Genomic DNA, 18,763 nt, shown 5'->3' on the forward strand with positions numbered 1-18,763 from the left:
CACTGGTGTTGCCTAATAATCTGTGACCTTTCCCTTGGCACTGAGTTCTCTTGCTAGTTGGCCCCTGTAGTGTAAAACTAGTCAGGTCCTGCTCCCCAGTGGGGCTAACTGAGGGAGCTTGCTCTCCGGGTTCACGCTTGGGATTTTCTGGACCGTTTGAGTGGAAAGTCCTATCCCCCTCATTGCGCTAGTACCCCGATTTTGGAGCGGGTGGAGAGCGGATCTTGAAGGCTCTGTTCTCGTCAGGTGAATTGTCAGGTTGCCTGAAGCTACTCCCTGACCTAGGGTCCACGTACCCCGTCGTGCCCTGGTCTAAGCCCGGCGATCGTACAAGGCCACCAGCTGTCCTCCTTGACAGTTCCGTGCTCATTGTCACGATCCCCTGCGACCGGAGGTCCAGCTCCTACTAGGCCCAGACCACCGTCTGCCAACTAGTTACTTCCAAGGAGCCCGGCTCCGGACCTCCTCTCTCCTTCACTTACTACGCTTCACTCGCCTTCCTCCTGACACTCCTGACCTCCCCTTACCAATCCCCCAAGTAGGCGACCCTATTCCACTCAGGCTGTCCACTGATGTGTCTGGTGGGTGTGGTGCAGAGTGTTCCTAGGATTTCGATTGACTGCTGTTGGCAACACCATTAGTTGGGGATCCGTAACCAAGGAGGGAGTGGATATTGCACAGAAGGGCAGATTGCACAATACCCTGTGACGACCTGATAGGACAGGGCGTCACAATGGCTTCAGAGGCGGTGCTGTCACTGCTGTGTCCAGAGTGCCTTCCTAATGCAGTGTCTTAATCCCCGCCTGCCCCTGTGCGCTGTCTCCTCTCGTGCATTGTCTTCCTTGTGCAGTATCTCACTTTGAGCCCTGTGTGATAAGCAAAAAGTCGGGACTGTTGTTGACATATGAATAGTAAAAAATCTGCAACAATGTTGACGGGAAAAAAAAATGATAGTTCTTGTAAGGAGAGGATGAAAAACTGAAAAACGGAAAATTGCCTGGTGTTGAAGGGGTTAAAGCTTCAAAGAAAATAGAGTAAAAATAATGAAAAACAAAAAAAGTTTTAGAAAAAAACAAAACGTAAAAGAAATTGAGTGCGACTTTTTTTTTTTTTTTTTGGTGCTGAAAAATATTTTTTTATTCATTCAGAAACATTCAAAATTAGACCTCCATAAACGCTTTTGGCATGTATAGCCTTTTTCAAAAATAGGTCTAAATACAAACAAATAACAAAGTAAATATTCAATGGATATACAATCACATGAAGAAAAATCATGATTAATCAATAAAAGAAAATATGTACAATTATAATAAATGTATCATATAGGCCTCTGAGTAATAATATTACACAACATGCCCTTCATAAAATTTACTTCAAATTCTTGTCCCTTGTATCTTCTGGTTCCTTCATGTTCGTGTACTTTTTTTTTTTTTTTAAATTACAATGTTTATCACAGACAGAACATGGATGACAATGTGTACCGTCAGTGATTTTTTTTTTTACATATCATAACATAAACCTGAGATAGTCATTAATCACAATTGGGTCATAATAACATTGTGTTCTTTTGTGTTATCTCTCTTTAACCCCTTCAGCCCCGGGGTACTTTGCTTTTTTTTTTTTTTGCTCCCCTTCTTCCGAGAGCCGTAACTTTTTTATTTTTCCGTCAATCTTGCCATATGAGGGCTTGTTTTTTGCGGGACAAGTTGTACTTTTAAATGAAACCATAAGTTTTACCATATGGTGTACTGGAAAACAGCAAAAAAATTCCAAATGTGGAAAAATTGCAAAAAAAGTGTGATGGCACAATAGCTTTTGGGATGTTTTATTCACTATATGGTAAAACTGATGTGTGGGTATGATGCCTGAGGTCGGTGCGAGTTTGTAGACACCAAACATGTATAGGTTTACTTGTATCTAAGGGGTTAAAAAAAATTCACAAGTTTGTCCAATAAAAGTGGCGCACGTTTTGCGCCATTTTCCGAAACACGTAGCGTTTTTGGGATCTATGGCTCAGTGACAGCTTATTTTTTTGCGTCTCGAGCTGACGTTTCTAATGGTACCATTTTTGCGCAGATGCTACGTTTTGATTGCCTGTTATTGCATTTTGCGTAAAACTTGCGGCGACCAAAAAATGGAATTTTGGCGTTTGGAATTTTTTTGCCACTACGCCGTTTACCAATCAGATTAATTGATTTTATATTTTGATAGATCGGGCATTTCTGAACGTGGCGATACCAAATATGTGTATATTTATTTATTTTTTAACCCTTTAATTTTCAATGGGGGGAAAGGGGGGTGATTTGAACTTTTAGGCTTTTTTTTATTTTTTAAAACTTTTTTTTTTAATTTTTTTTTTTATTTTACTAGTTCCCCTAGGGGGCTATAGCGATCAGCAATCCGATCGCTATTATCTATCTGCTGATCACAGCTATACAGCTGTAAACAGCAGATACAGTCACTTTCTTTTTCCCTCTGCTCTCGGCCGAGGGAAAACGAAAGTGAAACTTCGTAGCTGCAGGCGTCATCACATGACCCTGTGCTACGATGGCAACCAACGATAGTCACGTGATCACTCACGTGACTTCCGGTGGGGGCGGCGGTAAGTAAAAAACATGGCCGCGCGCATTTAGATCTTGCTGCCAGACTTTGGCAGCAAGATTTAAGAGGTTAATGGCCGCGGGTGGAAGCGATTTCACCCGCGACTAGCAGGCACACATGTCAGCTGTTGAAAACAGCTGATATGTGTGCCGACCGCCGCCGCCTGCCCGCGGCAGGGGGCGGGGCTTAACGGGACACGCTCCATGACGGATATATCCGTCCATGGTCGTGAAGGGGTTAAACTATAAATCAAGAACCTTGAACTTCCCTAGCCCTCCCCCAACCCACGCAGCTAGTTTCTTTCTGACTTTATAGAGGTAGTCCACTCCACCCTGGAAATACCAACTCCCATTCTTTATGTCTAACAGCATAGGTTCTTCTTCCTTCTAATTATCTATGGGTACTTTCAACTTTCCCAACGAGCCATTTATGTCCTCCAGTAAGGCTACTTTCACACTTGCGTTGAACGGTATCCGTTGCATTGCGTTGTGTGATGGATGCAACGGATGTGTTGCATATAGTGGCACAACAGATGCAATGGATGCTGCAAAACAACGCAATCCGTTTTTTTTTTTTTTACAGTTTTACAGTCGGCAGACTATTGTGAACGATCAGCTAATCGCTAACAGTAGTCGGCCGCCGGGTGATCAGCCGATCACAGACAGTAGCCGGCCGCCGGGTGATCAGTCGATCACTCACAGTAGCCGGCCGCCGGGTGATCAGCTGATCACTCACAGTAGCCGGCCGTCGGGTGATCAGCTGATCACTCACAGTAGCCGGCCGCCGGGTGATCAGCTAATCGTTCGGTCGCCGACAATGTGTGCGGGGGGCGGGAGCGGGGGGCGGAGTGTGAAGTGGGTGGAGCCGAGTGGGGCCATGGCTGAGGACGTCAGTGCTGCGGGGACTGCATCGCTGGGGGACAGGTGAGTGAGTGTGAGATTGTGTGTGTGTGCACGATTGTGTGCGCGATTGTGTGTGTGTGTGTGCGATTGTGTGTGTGTGTGCGATTGTGTGTGTGTGTGTATACATACGGAGTGCGGGACGGGGCGGAGCCGAGTGGGGAAGTGTCGGGCTCCCGGCACACATAACCAGGGTTCCTTGGTTATCCGATGTGTACCCTGGTTACGGGTGCAGGGAGCCAGAGAGAGCATGCGCAGTGAAATCCAAAGGATTCCGCTGCTCAAAAAACGTTACATGCTGCCTTCCTTCCACCCGACGCAGCGTCAAAATAACGACACTGCGTCGTCCGGCGGATGCAACGCTGACACTTGCATTACAGTGTGTCATCCTTACAAGTCTATGGAGAATAGCGCAGTGCGTTAACGGACTGCGCTATTCTCCATAGTGACGGACTCCGCTGAACGCAAGTGTGAAAGTACCCTAAATACCATGTTGTTGATCTAAATGGTGTCATGTAGTTAATTATTTCTGTTTCAGTGTGATAGCGCAGCAAAAATGCCCTCCATTTTGTTATAAATGTTTTTATTCCTTGCTCCTTTCTTCGTTCTGCCTCCCGCCAGTCTAGATTGAGTAAGGCTTTAAGCTGCCCGATAATCTCGCCAAATTCAGGTAGCTGGTCATCTAGCCAGTACTTTAGGATTAATCGTTTAACCATTAGGCATAGAGTGAAACAAAATCGGACTAGCCCCCCCTCCCTCCATAGATTTCTCACCCTCGCCTGACTCACAGTGGAATAAGTATCTCAGTGGACTCAGAGGTATGTTTTTCTTCCACAACCTCTCCGCCATATTTCTTATGTTTTCCCATAAAGCTCTTAAGGGGGCTTTACACGTTAGCGATATCGCTAGCAATTTCTAGCGATAGCGAGCGTGTAAGTACCCGCGCCCGTCGCGCATGCGATTGTTTGTGATCGCTGCCGTAGCGAACATTATCGCTACGCAGCGTCACACATACTTACCTGGTCGGCGGCATCGCTGTGACTGCCGAACAATCCCTCCTTCAAGGGGGAGGGACGTTCGGCATCGCAGCGACGTCACCGCAACATCACACAGCGGCCGGCCAATCAATGCAGAGGGGCGGAGATGAGCAGGACGTAACATCCCACCCACCTCCTTCCTTCCGCATTGTGGCCGGCGGCAGGTAAGGAGACGTTCCTCGCTCATGCGATGTCACACATAGCGATGTGTGCTGCCGCATGAGCGATGAACCACGACGCTAAACAACCCTTACCGATTTTTGACTTTGGGATGACCTCTCCATGGTGAACGATTTTCACCATTTTTGAGGTCGCCTAAGGTCGCTGGTAAGTATTACACGCTGCGATATCGTTAATGACGCCGGATGTGCGCCACTAACAACTTGACCCCGGCGACCAAACATTAACGATATCGTAGCGTGTAAAGCCCCCTTTACTGTTGGGCAGTCCCAAAGACCATGGAAAATATCTGCATCTCTGAGCTTACATTTTGGGCAATGTATTTTGTGTTCCCTCATTGCAGCTGACGCCGGGATGTTGAATGCTATGATTGCCCTGTGCATAATTCGAAACTGCGTATCCCTCCATACCTCAGTACATTTTTCCTCAAGATTCTCCATCTAAAATTTGTTGTCCTATCTCCATACCTGTCCCTCCCAATTGCTGCACCCAACTTTTAAAAATTTGATCTGGCTCTTTCTGGATAAAAATATATAATGCTGTTATGGTTGGTTTTTCTCCCATGGGAAGAAGAAAGTCGTCCATGACATTATTACGCGTTTCTTCCTCGACCCGCACCAGTAGGGACATTACCAAACCCTTTATTTGCCCATATTGTAACGCCTGCTGTGCCCTCAGCCCAAATTTATCTACTATCTCCTTTTGCCTCATCCATCTGTTTTCTTCCTTATGAAGCAAATGTGCCACCTTTTGTATCCCTTTTTCCCTCCACTCCTGTAACAAGCTGTGTTCCCTCAAAGCCGTGAAGGTGGTGTTCCCCCATAATGGCAAATGTTTGGAAATTCGCCATGATAGTTTTAACTTCCTCCTTATTACTTTCCACGCTGCAATTGTATCTCGGAAGATCACTGTTTGCTTGATTTTAGAGGGAAGGAGGCCCTGTGGTGTATGTAAGAGTGCTACTATGTTCCACGGGTGAGCATACGCTTTTTCCAATTCCACATCCGAATGCCTAGTATCTTTCAACCAATCCACTATTTGTCTGGCCATACAAACTACAGTCATGGCCAAAAGTTTTGAGAATGACACCAAAATTATATTTTCACATGATCTGTTGCCCTCTGGTTTTTAATTGTGTTTGTCTGATGTTTACATCACATACAGAAATATAATTGCAATCATATTATGAGTAACAAAAGGTTATATTGACAGTTAGAATGAGTTATTGCAGCAAGTCAATATTTGCAGTGTTGACCCTTCTTCTTCAGGACCTCTGCAATTCTCCCTGGCATGCTCTCAATCAACTTCTGGACCAAATCCTGACTGATAGCTGTCCATTCTTGCATAAGCAATGCTTGCATTTTGCCAGAATTTGTTGGTTTTTGTTTGTCCACCCGTCTCTTGATGATTGCCCACAAGTTCTCAATGGGATTAAGATCTGGGGAGTTTCCAGGCCATGGACCCAAAATCTCTATGTTTTGTTCCATGAGCCATTTAGTGATCACCTTTGCTTTATGGCAAGGTGCTCCATCATGCTGGAAAAGGCATTGTTGGGCGCCAAACTGCTCTTGGACAGTTGGGAGAAGTTGCTCTTGGAGGACATTCTGGTACCATTCTTTATTCATGGCTGTGTTTTTAGGCAAGACTGTGAGTGAGCCGATTCCCTTGGCTGAGAAGCAACCCCACACATGAATCGTTTCAGGGTGCTTAACAGTTGGCATGAGACAAGACTGGTGGTAGCGCTCACCTCTTCTTCTCCTAATAAGCTGTTTTCCAGATGTCCCAAACAATCGAAAAGGGGATTCATCTGAGAAAATGACTTTACCCCAGTCCTCAGCAGTCCACTCCCTGTACCTTTTGCATAATATCAGTCAGTCCCTGATGTTTTTTCTGTAGAGAAGTGGCTTCTTTGCTGACCTCCTTGAAACCAGGCCTTGCTCAAGCAGTCTCCGCCTCACAGTGCGTGCAGAAGCACTCACACCAGTCTGCTGCCATTGCTGAGCTAGCTCGGCACTGCTGGTAGTCCGATCCCGCAGCTAAAACAGTTTTAAGATACGGTCCTGGCGTTTGCTGATCCTTCTTGGGTGCCCTGGAGCCTTTTTGGCAACAATGGAAGCTCTGTCCTTGAAGTTCTTGATGATGCGATAGATTGTTGACTGAGGTGCAATCTTTGTAGCTGCGATACTCTTCCCTGTTAGGCCATTTTTGTGCAGAGCAATGATGACTGTACGTGTTTCTTTAGAGATAACCATGGTTAACTGAAGAGAAACAATTATACCAAGCACCAGCCTCCTTTTAAAGTGTCCAGTGGTGTCATTCTTACTTAATCATGATTGATTGATCGCCAGCCCTGTCCTCATCAACACCCACACCTGTGTTAATGGAACAATCACTAAATCAATGTTAGCTGCTCCTTTTAAGGCAGGAATGCAATGATGTTGAAATGTGTTTTGGGGGTTGAAGTTCATTTTCTTAGCCAATATTGACTTTGCAAGTAATTGCTGTTAAGCTGATCACTCTTTATGACATTCTGGAGTATATGCAAATTGCCATTAGAAAAACTTAAGCAGTAGACTTTGTAAAAATTAATATTTGTAGCATTCTCAAAACTTTTGGCCATGACTGTAGATTGTACCCCCGTATATTTGGTAAATTTGTGCCTCCCTCCTCCTTGGCCATCATAAGGGTTTGCAGTTTTATTCGGGGGCGACGACCTTTCCATATGAATTTTCTAATTGCTTCTTCTATTTTCCATATGTCATTATGCTTTAGCAACATTGGGATGGTTTGTAAGGGATATAGTAGTTTTGAGATACTCATCATCTTCAATAGGTGTATCCTTCTCAGGAGACTTAAGGCCCTGTCACACACAGAGATAAATCTTTGGCAGATCTGTGGTTGCAGTGAAATCATGGACATATTGTTCCATTTGTACACAGCCACAAACCTGGCACTGATTGTCCACAATTTCACTGCAACCACAGATCTGCCGCAGATTTATCTGTGTGTGTGACAGGGCCTTAAGAGGTAGGTTCTGCCATCTCTCCAGCTCTGTGATTATTTTAGTTATTACCGGGGGGGAATTCAAATTATACACCCAATCTATTTTCCGCCCCATTTTTATACCCAAGTATTTTATGCTTTTTTTGGCTAAGGGGATATCGCACACTTTTTCACCTCTGTTTTTCTGTTCATCTCTTTCCCTAAGATAAAGTAGCTCGCACTTCGCTTTATTTAACACAAACCCAGAAAAAGTACCAAACTCATCCAACAAGTCTAGTACCCTCGGCAGGTCTCTCTCCACTTCGGCCATAAAAAGTATAATGTCATCTGCAAAGTATGCAGCTTTTAGAGTTTTGATCCCTATCTGAATTCCTTTGTATGGTCCATGTTGTTCTAATAACCGTGCCAATGGTTCCACCGCCAGGTCAAAGAGTAGAGGAGATAATGGACACCCTTGGCGTGTCCCCTTTTGCAACGAGAAAACGCTCGACAAGTAGCCCGGTATTTGCACTCTCACCAGTGGGTTGGTGTAAATCGCTCTTATATAGGCTCTGAACTGGCCTTCCAAGCCCACCTTGTCCAATACTTTTTCCAACCAGCCCCACTGCACATTGTCGAACGCCTTCTCCGCATCCAGGGTCACCAGCGCCGGCTTCCCTCTCTCCTCCACATCCTTGCCTACGGCGTCGATTGCCAACAGCCTCCGCCTGATATTTGTAACTGCGCTTCTCCCTTTAATGAAACCAACCTGCGCCGGAGCTACTATTGCTGGCAGGACTTCTGCTAGTCTATTCGCCATAAATTTGGAAATTATTTTTATATCTTGGTTGATGAGGGAAATTGGCCTATTTGATGCTGGGTTTTCCCGATTTTTCCCTTCTTTCAGTATGAGGTTAATATGTGCTAGATTTGACCCCTCTATTAGATTACCACCCTGTAATAAATCATTATACCATTTAGCTAGTATTGGGGTTATCTGCTGGGCCATGGCTTTATAAAAGTCCCCTGTATACCCATCCGGACCCGGAGATTTCCCTGACGGCAAAGACTTTATGGCCGCCTGGACCTCTCCTTCTGTGACAAGTCTATTTAAATCACTCAGTTGGTCCGCTGTTAAGGCCACTTTACACACAGAGATAAATCTTTGGCAGAGGCTATGATCGGGGCTATTTCTGCCTTTAAATATTTTGCAACCTCCTGGGCCATGTCTTTATAATTTATTACTACAGGTCCAGTTGAAGAAACTCTTGTTTGTTTTTGTATACCATGTGCTACTCCATGTGCTTCACTCTCTCCACTTTTACTTTCGTTTTCACAGTCCTGCATAGGCAGTGTGTCAAGAGCTGCAGCACCGTGTTTGTCATGGTCTGCAGCCTCCTGCTCTGTCTCTACACTCCTTTCCATGCCTGGATCTGCATTTTTATCGTGTGGTTCTTCCTGCCCCAGGATTTGTGCTGTGCCATGCTCCAGGTCTCCTTCATCTCCCATGCCTCCTCTGTGGCCCTCCATTACATTGGTGCAGCTCACCTCTTTGTCATGCAGAGTGGGATCTCTCACTGCAGCTTCCCTTATCTCCTGTCTCCTGCGGTGTGCATCAGGAGCTGCCCGCACGCCTGACTGCCGACAGCCCTCTGCCATCTTTGAAGTTTCCCGCGCCGCCAGCTCTGTTATCTCTCTCTGCACTCCCATGCCGCTCCGGAGGACATACCGCTCCATCGCTTGGCCGGTAAGCTGATCAGCTGTTCCAGTGTCGTATCTATGTGGGGGATTCTCGGTATTTGCTGTGTGAGGGGTGATTTTCGATTAGGGTACTGCAGAGCTCCTCACTTTCACTCCTCTTCAGCCAGCGCAGGAACAGGAAGTCCTGAGTGCGACTTTTAAAAGTTATGTTTTTATAGTGGAAAGGTTTAAAGTAAAAAAAGCTATATATTCAGTGCCTTGAAAAAGTATTCATACTCTGAACTTTTCCAGATTTTCACATTACATCCACAAACGTATATTATTGACATTTTTTGTGATACTCAAACAAAAAGCAAGTATTTGTGAAATGTAAAGGAAATGATACACGGTTTTCAAAATATTTAAAAAATATAAATCTGAAAATTGTGATGTGCATTTGTATTCAGCCCCCTAAGTCCATACGTTGTAGGACCACCTTTCGCTCCAATTACTACCAGTCCTTTGCGGGATATCTCTACCAGTTTGGCACATCTAGAGGCTGAAATGTTTGCTCATTCTTCTTTACAATATAGCTTTAGCTCAGTGAGATTCGGTGGAGACGTCTGTGATCAGCAATTTTCAAGTCTCAATGGGATTTACATCTGGACTATGACTGGGCCATTAACACACTTGACTATGGTGTGAATTTAACCATCCTTGGTAGATCTGGCAAAAAGTTTAGGGTTGTTGTCCTGGTGGAAGGTGAAATTCCATTCCAGTCTTATTTTCATCAAAAAGGATGGTAAAGATTCAGGAAAGAGACTGATGAAGTCTTGGGGAAATACATTCACAAGAAGTGCACTGAGAAGCAAAAGGATAACAATGTTTTAAACTTTTGAATTTTAGGCTTTATATCTTACCATCCACTACAGCTTTGAAAGTAAGACTACCTTAATTTTATAGTCAATCATTTTGAGTATCTTGTGTATATATATATATATATATATATATATATATATATATATATATTTGACTTGCAACTATTTAGCATATGATTAATTTTACAGATTCTTGTCATGTCACTGTTTTGCTCCTGGTGGTGAAAAATCTATTTCTTGTGTTATTAGGTTGATCTAGGTTGATCCACAAGTGAAAGGTCACTGGTTTGAATCAAGAAGCAGCTATGAAGAAGATATCCCAAGAAAAGAGAAATTGCATCATCCAACTTATCTGTAGAGGTCTCTCAGCAAAGAAAATTGCCAAACTGCATCATGTGAGTGACATGTCAGTTGGAAGAATGCAAAATGAAGTCCATCCAGCCATTCAAAAGACAAGAAAGGAAGAGTAACTCCGGCACACTACATACAGTCATATGAAAAAGTTTGGGCACCCCTATTAATGTTAACCTTTTTTCTTTATAACAATTTGGGTTTTTGCAACAGCTATTTCAGTTTCATATATCTAATAACTGATGGACTTAGTAATATTTCTGGATTGAAATGAGGTTTATTGTACTAACATAAAATGTGCAATCCGCTTTTAAACAAAATTTGACCGGTGCAAAAGTATGGGCACCCTTATCAATTTCTTGATTTGAACACTCCTAACTACTTTTTACTGACTTACTAAAGCACTAAATTAGTTTTGTAACCTTATCGAGCTTTGAACTTCATAGGCAGGTGTATCCAATCATGAGAAAAGGTATTTAAGGTGGCCACTTGCAAGTTGTTCTCCTATTTGAATCTCCTATGAAGAATGGCATCATGGGCTCCTCAAAACAACTCTCAAATGATCTGAAAACAAAGATTATTCAACATAGTTATTCAGGGGAAGGATACAAAAAGTTGTCTCAGAGATTTAAACTGTCAGTTTCCACTGTTAGGAACATAGTAAGGAAATGGAAGAACACAGGCACAGTTCTTGTTAAGCCCAGAAGTGGCAGGCCAAGAAAAATATCAGAAAGGCAGAGAAGAAGAATGGGGAGAACAGTCAAGGACAATCCGCAGACCACAGAAGCTGTATGGGAGAGTGATGCGAAAGAAGTCGTTTCTGCAAGCACGCCACAAACAGAGTCGCCTGAGGTATGCAAAAGCACATTTGGACAAGCCAGTTACATTTTGAAAGAAGGTCTTGTGGACTGATGAAACAAAGATTGAGTTGTTTGGTCATACAAAAAGGCATTATGCATGGAGGCAAAAAAACTCGGCATTCCAAGAAAAGCACTTGCTACCCACAGTAAAATTTGGTGGAGGTTCCATCATGCCTTGGGGCTGTGTGGCCAATGCCGGCACCGGGAATCTTGTTAAAGTTGAGGGTCGCATGGATTCAACTCAGTATCAGCAGATTCTTGCCAATAATGTGCAAGAATCAGTGACGAAGTTGAAGTTACGCAGGGGATGGATATTTCAGCAAGACAATGATCCAAAACACCGCTCCAAATCTACTCAGGCATTCATGCAGAGGAACAATTACAATGTTCTGGAATGGCCATCCCAGTCCCCAGACCTGAATATCACTGAAAATCTGTGGGATGATTTGAAGCGTGCTGTCCATGCTCGGCGACCATCAAACTTAACTGAACTGGAATTGTTTTGTAAACAGGAATGGTCAAATATACCTTCATCCAGGATCCAGGAACTCATTAAAAGCTACAGGAAGCGACTAGAGGCTGTTATTTTTGCAAAAAAAGGATCTACAAAATATTAATATCACTTTTATGTTGAGGTGCCCCTACTTTTGCACCGGTCAAATTTTGTTTAAATGCGGATTGCACATTTTCTGTTAGTACAATAAACCTCATTTCAATCCAGAAATATTACAGAGTCCATCAGTTATTAGATATATGAAACTGAAATAGCTGTTGCAAAAACCCAAGTTGTTATAAAGAAAAAAGGTTAACATTAATAGGGGTGCCTAAACTTTTTCATATGACTGTATATATATATATATATATATATATATATATATATATAAAATGATTGTTCAATCAAAAACCTTTTTTCAGTGCTCGTTTTTCTTTTCTGTATTTAGGTCAGCTATGTATGTCATATAGATGTACTTTTTTTTATATATTTTAACGTAGTTATATCGCCATAATTATTTAGCAGTCTCACATATTATTTTTTTGCTCATTGTTTTTGGCTTATAGCGCAAACTACTAATTATGTCTTTCTTCTCTTTTACAGAACTAATTATTCTGCACAGATTGAGCTCCTCCTGTCACTATTCGGTTGATGTCACGCACCAGATTTCTGCTAGCCCGCTGCCCTGACCTGTAACCAGGCTCACACTATCATCTCCTTGATTATCTCCGCATTCCTTAGTCCCGGAATCACATGACAAGCCCACAGGCCACTGCACATGTGCGGCATGTGTGACGCCCTGGACTAGTCAGGTCATCCCAGGTAGTCACACACAACACCACACCCCCTCCCGATTAGGTGATAGCAGCCAACCTAGAAACCCTTGTCACCACACTCCAGGTTTGATGTCCACACCAGGGGGGGCAGAGCCAGGCGGTTGGCTCCGCCCACCGAGGAGTTCACAGGCCTGGAGGCGGGAAAAGACTGACACAAGTTCAAGTGGACAGTGGAGAGTAGTTTTGACAGTGGAGGAGAGAGGTTGAGTCCAAGGGCAGACCTGCGCCCAGGCCTGCCATAGACTACTCCGGTGGCTGGGTCGGAGCCCAGTCACCTTTGGCAAGGAGGCAGATGGTGGTGGCCGCCTGCAGGAGCTGGGATTACAGCCGGTAGAACCGTAGGGACCGGGGTCGAGCGGTGGCCCGCCGGTACCGAACCAGGGAGCCGATTGGAAACCGGAGCACCAGGAGGGGTACTCAGACCCAGTACAAAGCCCTGAACCGACAGGGCTGATTCAAATCAACTGATTGCGGACTGGACTTTAGGACCTATCCCACACAAGACCCGTTAGAAGACAACAGCCCAACCATACAGGATTAAACCACCGCCAAGGCATAGAGACCCAAAGGGCCAGTGTCTGCGGGCAAACGGGCTCCTCTGGCATATACCAGTCGGGGAGTGGACTACCAGTGTCTAGGCATAGGAGTCAAACATTTACACACAGAGGTGCAGGAAAAAGGCGGAAACCACCAACCTATCCCGGGAGAAGCTGCAGCCGGCTGCGGGCCCCGTTCATCACTCCAATTGGTTTACCAGAGACTCCAGTGTATTGTGTCAGAGTGAGTACACCAGTGACTTCGGGCCGCGCACTGTGCTGCACTGCACCAGCGTCAAACACGCATCACCCACTCCCCCGCCTCAGCACCTCCCTCGGGCCCCCGGGACCATCGCTCCCCTACCCACGGAGGGGTCAACACCAAGCTGCGCAACATCGTACTCGGGAGGCCTAGTTAACGGCAGCGGTGGTGTCCATCCATTCACCACAACCCATGGGTGGCGTCACGAACTTACAATCCAAACCAAACAACCGCGGCCCCGGCCGTGGAACTCCGCACCCAAGTCCCCGCGTGTAACGCCAACTCCCTTGCAGAGCGACATGACCCTGGGTCCGTGAGAGGCTCGAGCCACCACCCGCAGTACGAGCACAGATCCGAGCAGCTCGGTGGTCGCAGCCGAGCCCGCGGGGCGGTACACATCGACTCTTCTGGCATCACGAACAGGATAGAACCGTCCACTTACCTGTGGAAGTGTGCCTTGAGATTATCGCCAGCGGCGTCCCGCGGAAAAATTGGAGAATCCGCCATCTTTGGCGCGAAAAATTCCCGCCCGAGCCGTCTTACCTGAACAGAAAAGGCGCGAAATTGAAGCCCCGCGCCCCGAGAGCGGAGCAGAGCATAAAGCAAGTGAAATGCCCGTAAAAGATCAAGGGAGGGCGGGTGAAGATCCAGCCTCATGTGACTGAGGAGATAAAGGGCAGGAACGTCAGGACTCTGCTACCCGTTGTGTTCCTGGATCCTGAGAGTGCAACATGTCCGCCCCGTCTGAGAAGCCCGAATTCCCGGAACCCGCACCCGGAACAGCGGCGTGGGTGGAAGCCCGGACGACTCTGATGTGTTGCCGCCTACAAGTACAGGTGAGGTACTTAATGGAGCAGTGGGCAACCGAGATGGGGGAGCTAGCTTCAGCTGTGCGGGCACGTGAGATGGAGGTGAATTTGGAGGAGTGGATGGGCGACCCACGCCCCTATGTCCTGGAGGGACCAGTCTATGCGGCTGAGGGACCCGGTCTGCCCCCGCTTACCCTGTCGCCTCCTCCACAGCCTGTTCTAGCTGCGGCTGCCATCCCGCTCGGTCTGCCGCCCCCGACACCGGCGGTGGAACCCGTCCTAACTGCCCATGAGGACCCACCTGTAGACGCGGCTTGCGGATGGCCGTATACCCGGCCCGCACCAACCCCGTTGCCATGGAAGGTGCCCGTCCCGGACGTGATCCCGCCAGTCCCGGCAAAGGCAACGCCCAGAGAGGCCCCGGCCCCGGCAGTCCGCCCGGCCGAGGGGGAGAGCGTCACCCGGAAGAAGGCTCCGAAGGTGAGGCAGGCCGCTCCCGGGTCTAGGGCCTCGGCTGAGGTTCTGAGGGGAGGCCGCTGCAAGACAGCAGAGCCGGCCGCGACACAGTGGCGTTCCCCCTAGAGGGTGACGGTCGTGGCCGCCACCGGGGAGCTCCAGCTGGGCCAGACCCCCACCCGTAGAGACCCCGGGCACGCAGACGCCCCGTACTGAGAGTGGCGGCCAAACCAGACGGGCCGGGAGATTGAGGCCTGCAAAAGAAGGAAAGCTGAAATCCTCGCTCACACGATCCGGGAGAAGGACAAATTGCGGAGTGCCACCTACCGGGTGTGAGGCCAAAAGTACCAGGGCTAGGTCCAGAGATTTGACCGTGACCGCGGATGGGGGTTCATTTATGAGCCCGGCCTGGAGGCCGAAGTGTTCTTCTCCTGCAGAGATGTGAACCCGCACTTACCCTATGGTCACCCGGATCGTGACCTGCTACCCGGCAACTTGGTCCAGTACACCCGTCATTGTGGGGAGAGGGGCTGGTTTACCCTGGATGTCCGCCTTAGAGAGGTTCGCAGTGCCCCGGAGCGGCCCCAGTCCCCTCCCCCGCCGTACAGCCTTGGAGTGACCGTTGAGGCTGAATATGAGGAGGATGAAGACCAAGAGTAAAGGCAGCGGAACCCGGCTGCCAAAGTGACACAGTCCCCATTGGGACCCTACTGCCCGTTTTTGCCCCGTTTATAAAAGACAAGGCCGAGAACTGGCAGGCCACCCAAAAACTGTTGGGCATGTAAATAACCCTTCCTTTAACTGGCCAACCGGTTTCACCGCCTCCGGAGAGGCAGACTGGAGGATGGGCCTGCGGGAAGCTGTTGGCCAAGGCCCGCAACCACTACTACCGGTGGCCATCCTCCGAGTCAGGGGTCCCCTGGACGTGGGGCCTCTGAAAGGATTGTGAAACCTGGATTGTGTCCCATTAAACATACCTGGGCCCGTTCCTGGACTGGGGAAAAGGGGTGCTGCCCACTTCTTAGGGGCGGCATCAAGGCTAGGTTGTTTGGGTGGGTGACTGGAGGACCTGGTTCCCGTATTAATAAAAGTGTTGACATTCATAACGTTCAAGTATGTACCTCCCGTCAGGGAAGATCCAAAAAGTAAACGTGTTGAAAAGTTTGTACAAATGTTAGTATAATTGTATTATGTTCTCGTTTTTCTATTTTTCAGAAAACAAAAATAAACCGGTGATGGACGGGCAGCCCGCGGACGGTCTGCATTAAACCAAGGGGGAATGTGACGCCCTGGACTAGTCAGGTCATCCCAGGTAGTCACACACAACACCACACCCCCTCCCGATTAGGTGATAGCAGCGAACCTAGAAACCCTTGTCACCACCCTCCAGGTTTGATGTCCACACCCGGGGGGAGGAGCCAGGCGGTTGGCACCGCCCACCGAGGAGTTCACAGGCCTGGTGGCGGGAAAAGACTGACACAAGTTCAAGTGGACAGTGGAGAGTAGTTTTGACAGTGGAGGAGAGAGGTTGAGTCCAAGGGCAGACCTGCGCCCAGGCCTGCCATAGACTACTCGGGTGGCTGGGTCGAAGCCCAGTCACTTTTGGCAAGGAGGCAGACGGTGGTGGCCGCCTGAAGGAGCTGGGATTACAGCCGGTGGAACCGTAGGGATAGGGGTCGAGCGGTGGCCCGCCGGTACCGAACCAGGGAACCGATTGGAAACCGGAGCACCAGGAGGGGTACTCAGACCCTGTACAAAGCCCTGAACCGACAGGGCCGAGTCAAATCAACTGATTGCGGACTGGACTTTAGGACCTATCCCACACAAGACCCGTTAGAAGACAACAGCCCAACCATACAGGATAAAGCCACCGCCAAGGCATAGAGCCCCAAAGGGCCAGTGTCTGCGGGCAAACAGGCTCCTACCGCATATACAAGTCGGGGAGCGGACTACCGGTGTCTAGGCATAGGAGTCAAACATTTACACACAGAGGTGCAGGAGAAAGGCGGAAACCACCAACCTATCCCGGGAGAAGCTGCAGCCGGCTGCGGGCCCCGTTCATCACTCCGTTTGGTTTACCAGAGACTCCAGTGTATTGTGTCAGAGTGAGTACACTAGTGCAGTGATTTTCAACCTTTTTTGAGCTGCGGCACACTTTTTATACTTAAAAAATCCCGGGGCACACCACCAAAAAAAATGGCACAAAATGACACTAAAACAGTATTATATATATAGTTAATAATATAGATTCTAAATGCATTTATACTCAGTGCGAAACCTGGGCCTGTTTCGATAAACACAAAAGGGATATCCTGGCAGGAATGGTGGAAAGACACACACGAAGCTCTTCCTCAACAGTTCTCAGTCTCTCCCTATTTTTAGTTTTTATCGCAGTCAAGCTTGAGAAGCCCAGCTCACATAGATATGTGGTCGAAAATGGGAGCAATATCAAAATAGCTTTGTTGGCCAGAATGGGGAACTCCTTGGCAATAGATAACCAAAAACTGTCCAAAGGAAGATCAGCAAACTTTAGCTTTAAACCGCGATCTTGCTTCAGTTCAATGAGTTTGCTCCTTTAAAGTCATGTCCTTTCCAGCAACGGATAATGAGCTGTATGGGTCCCTAACCCAGTCAAGGCATTCTGTAAAGGTTGAAGAGAAATAAAACGATAACTTCTCCTCAAGAGTTTTCAAATGTCTGCCAATCACCTCGCACATTGCAGCAGTGTTGTCATCATGCAGTTTCTTGGTGAGCCGGAACATCTGAAGGTTGCCACCCTGCACATGTTGCTGCCAGAGCTGCACATTTAAACGGAATCCGTTCATTTTATCAGTGCTTGTAAGCAGGTTTTCATTTCGGCCTTGCATCCGTGTATTTAGTTCATTCAGATATTTAAATATATCAGCCAGGTATGCCAGTTTTGCACGCCACTCATCACTTGCAAGCAGCTTTGAATAATCAGACCTCTCGTTTGTCAGAAATATTTTAAGTTCCTCTCGCAACTCATACACACGGGCCAGCACTTTGCCGCGTGACAGCCACCTGACCTCCATGTGGAGCAATAAGATTTTATGTTCCGCTCCCATTTCTGTACACAAAGACGCAAATAAGCGACATCTCAAAGGTCGCGTCTTCACAAAGTTCACTATGCGCACAACATCATCCAACACAGGAGCTAGATCTGCTGGTAAGGTCTTTGCAACGAGGGCCTCATGGTGCAAGAAACAGTGGGTAACAAGAACATCTGGGTTTCTTTCTTTAACCCTACTTAGAAAGCCTTTGATGCGCCCGACCATGGCTGCGGCTCCATCAGTGCAGACACCTGTGCAGTTTTCCCATGTAAGCCCACTTTTATCAAGATATTCCGATGTGACCTGGAATATTACCCCTCCTGTTGATTTTTCTGGCAGTGCCTTGCAAAATAGGAAGTTTTCTCTAATAGCTACTCCATCCACAAAACGCACATTGGCCAACAGCTGACAATGTCCACTGATATCCATCGACTCATCAAGTTGCAAGGCAAATTTCTTACTGATGCGCACCTTTTCTAAAACAACTGTTTCAATGTCCACAGACGTCATCAATCTGTCTGGCAATTGTGTTATCAGAGAGAGGCACTTTAGCTATCTCTTTGGCTGCGTCAGGGCCAAGCATCTCATTTACAATAGCTTTACAAGCTGGCAGTATTAATGTTTCTGCCACAGTGTGGGACTTTTTTGATTTAGCTATGAGTTCAGCAACAAGGTAGCTAGCTTTGAGGGCTCTCTCATTTACCTTTGTGCTTTTTCTCAAAAAAGTTGCCCCTTTCTCATTGTTTGTACGTAAGCGTACAAAATACTCAATCGGCTTGTTTTGAACGGAAGGGTGTTTCATTTGGAGATGGCGTTTAAGCTTGCTTGGCAC

Source organism: Anomaloglossus baeobatrachus, chromosome 10, assembly GCF_048569485.1.
Source record: "Anomaloglossus baeobatrachus isolate aAnoBae1 chromosome 10, aAnoBae1.hap1, whole genome shotgun sequence".
Classification (NCBI taxonomy): Eukaryota; Metazoa; Chordata; class Amphibia; order Anura; family Aromobatidae; genus Anomaloglossus; species Anomaloglossus baeobatrachus.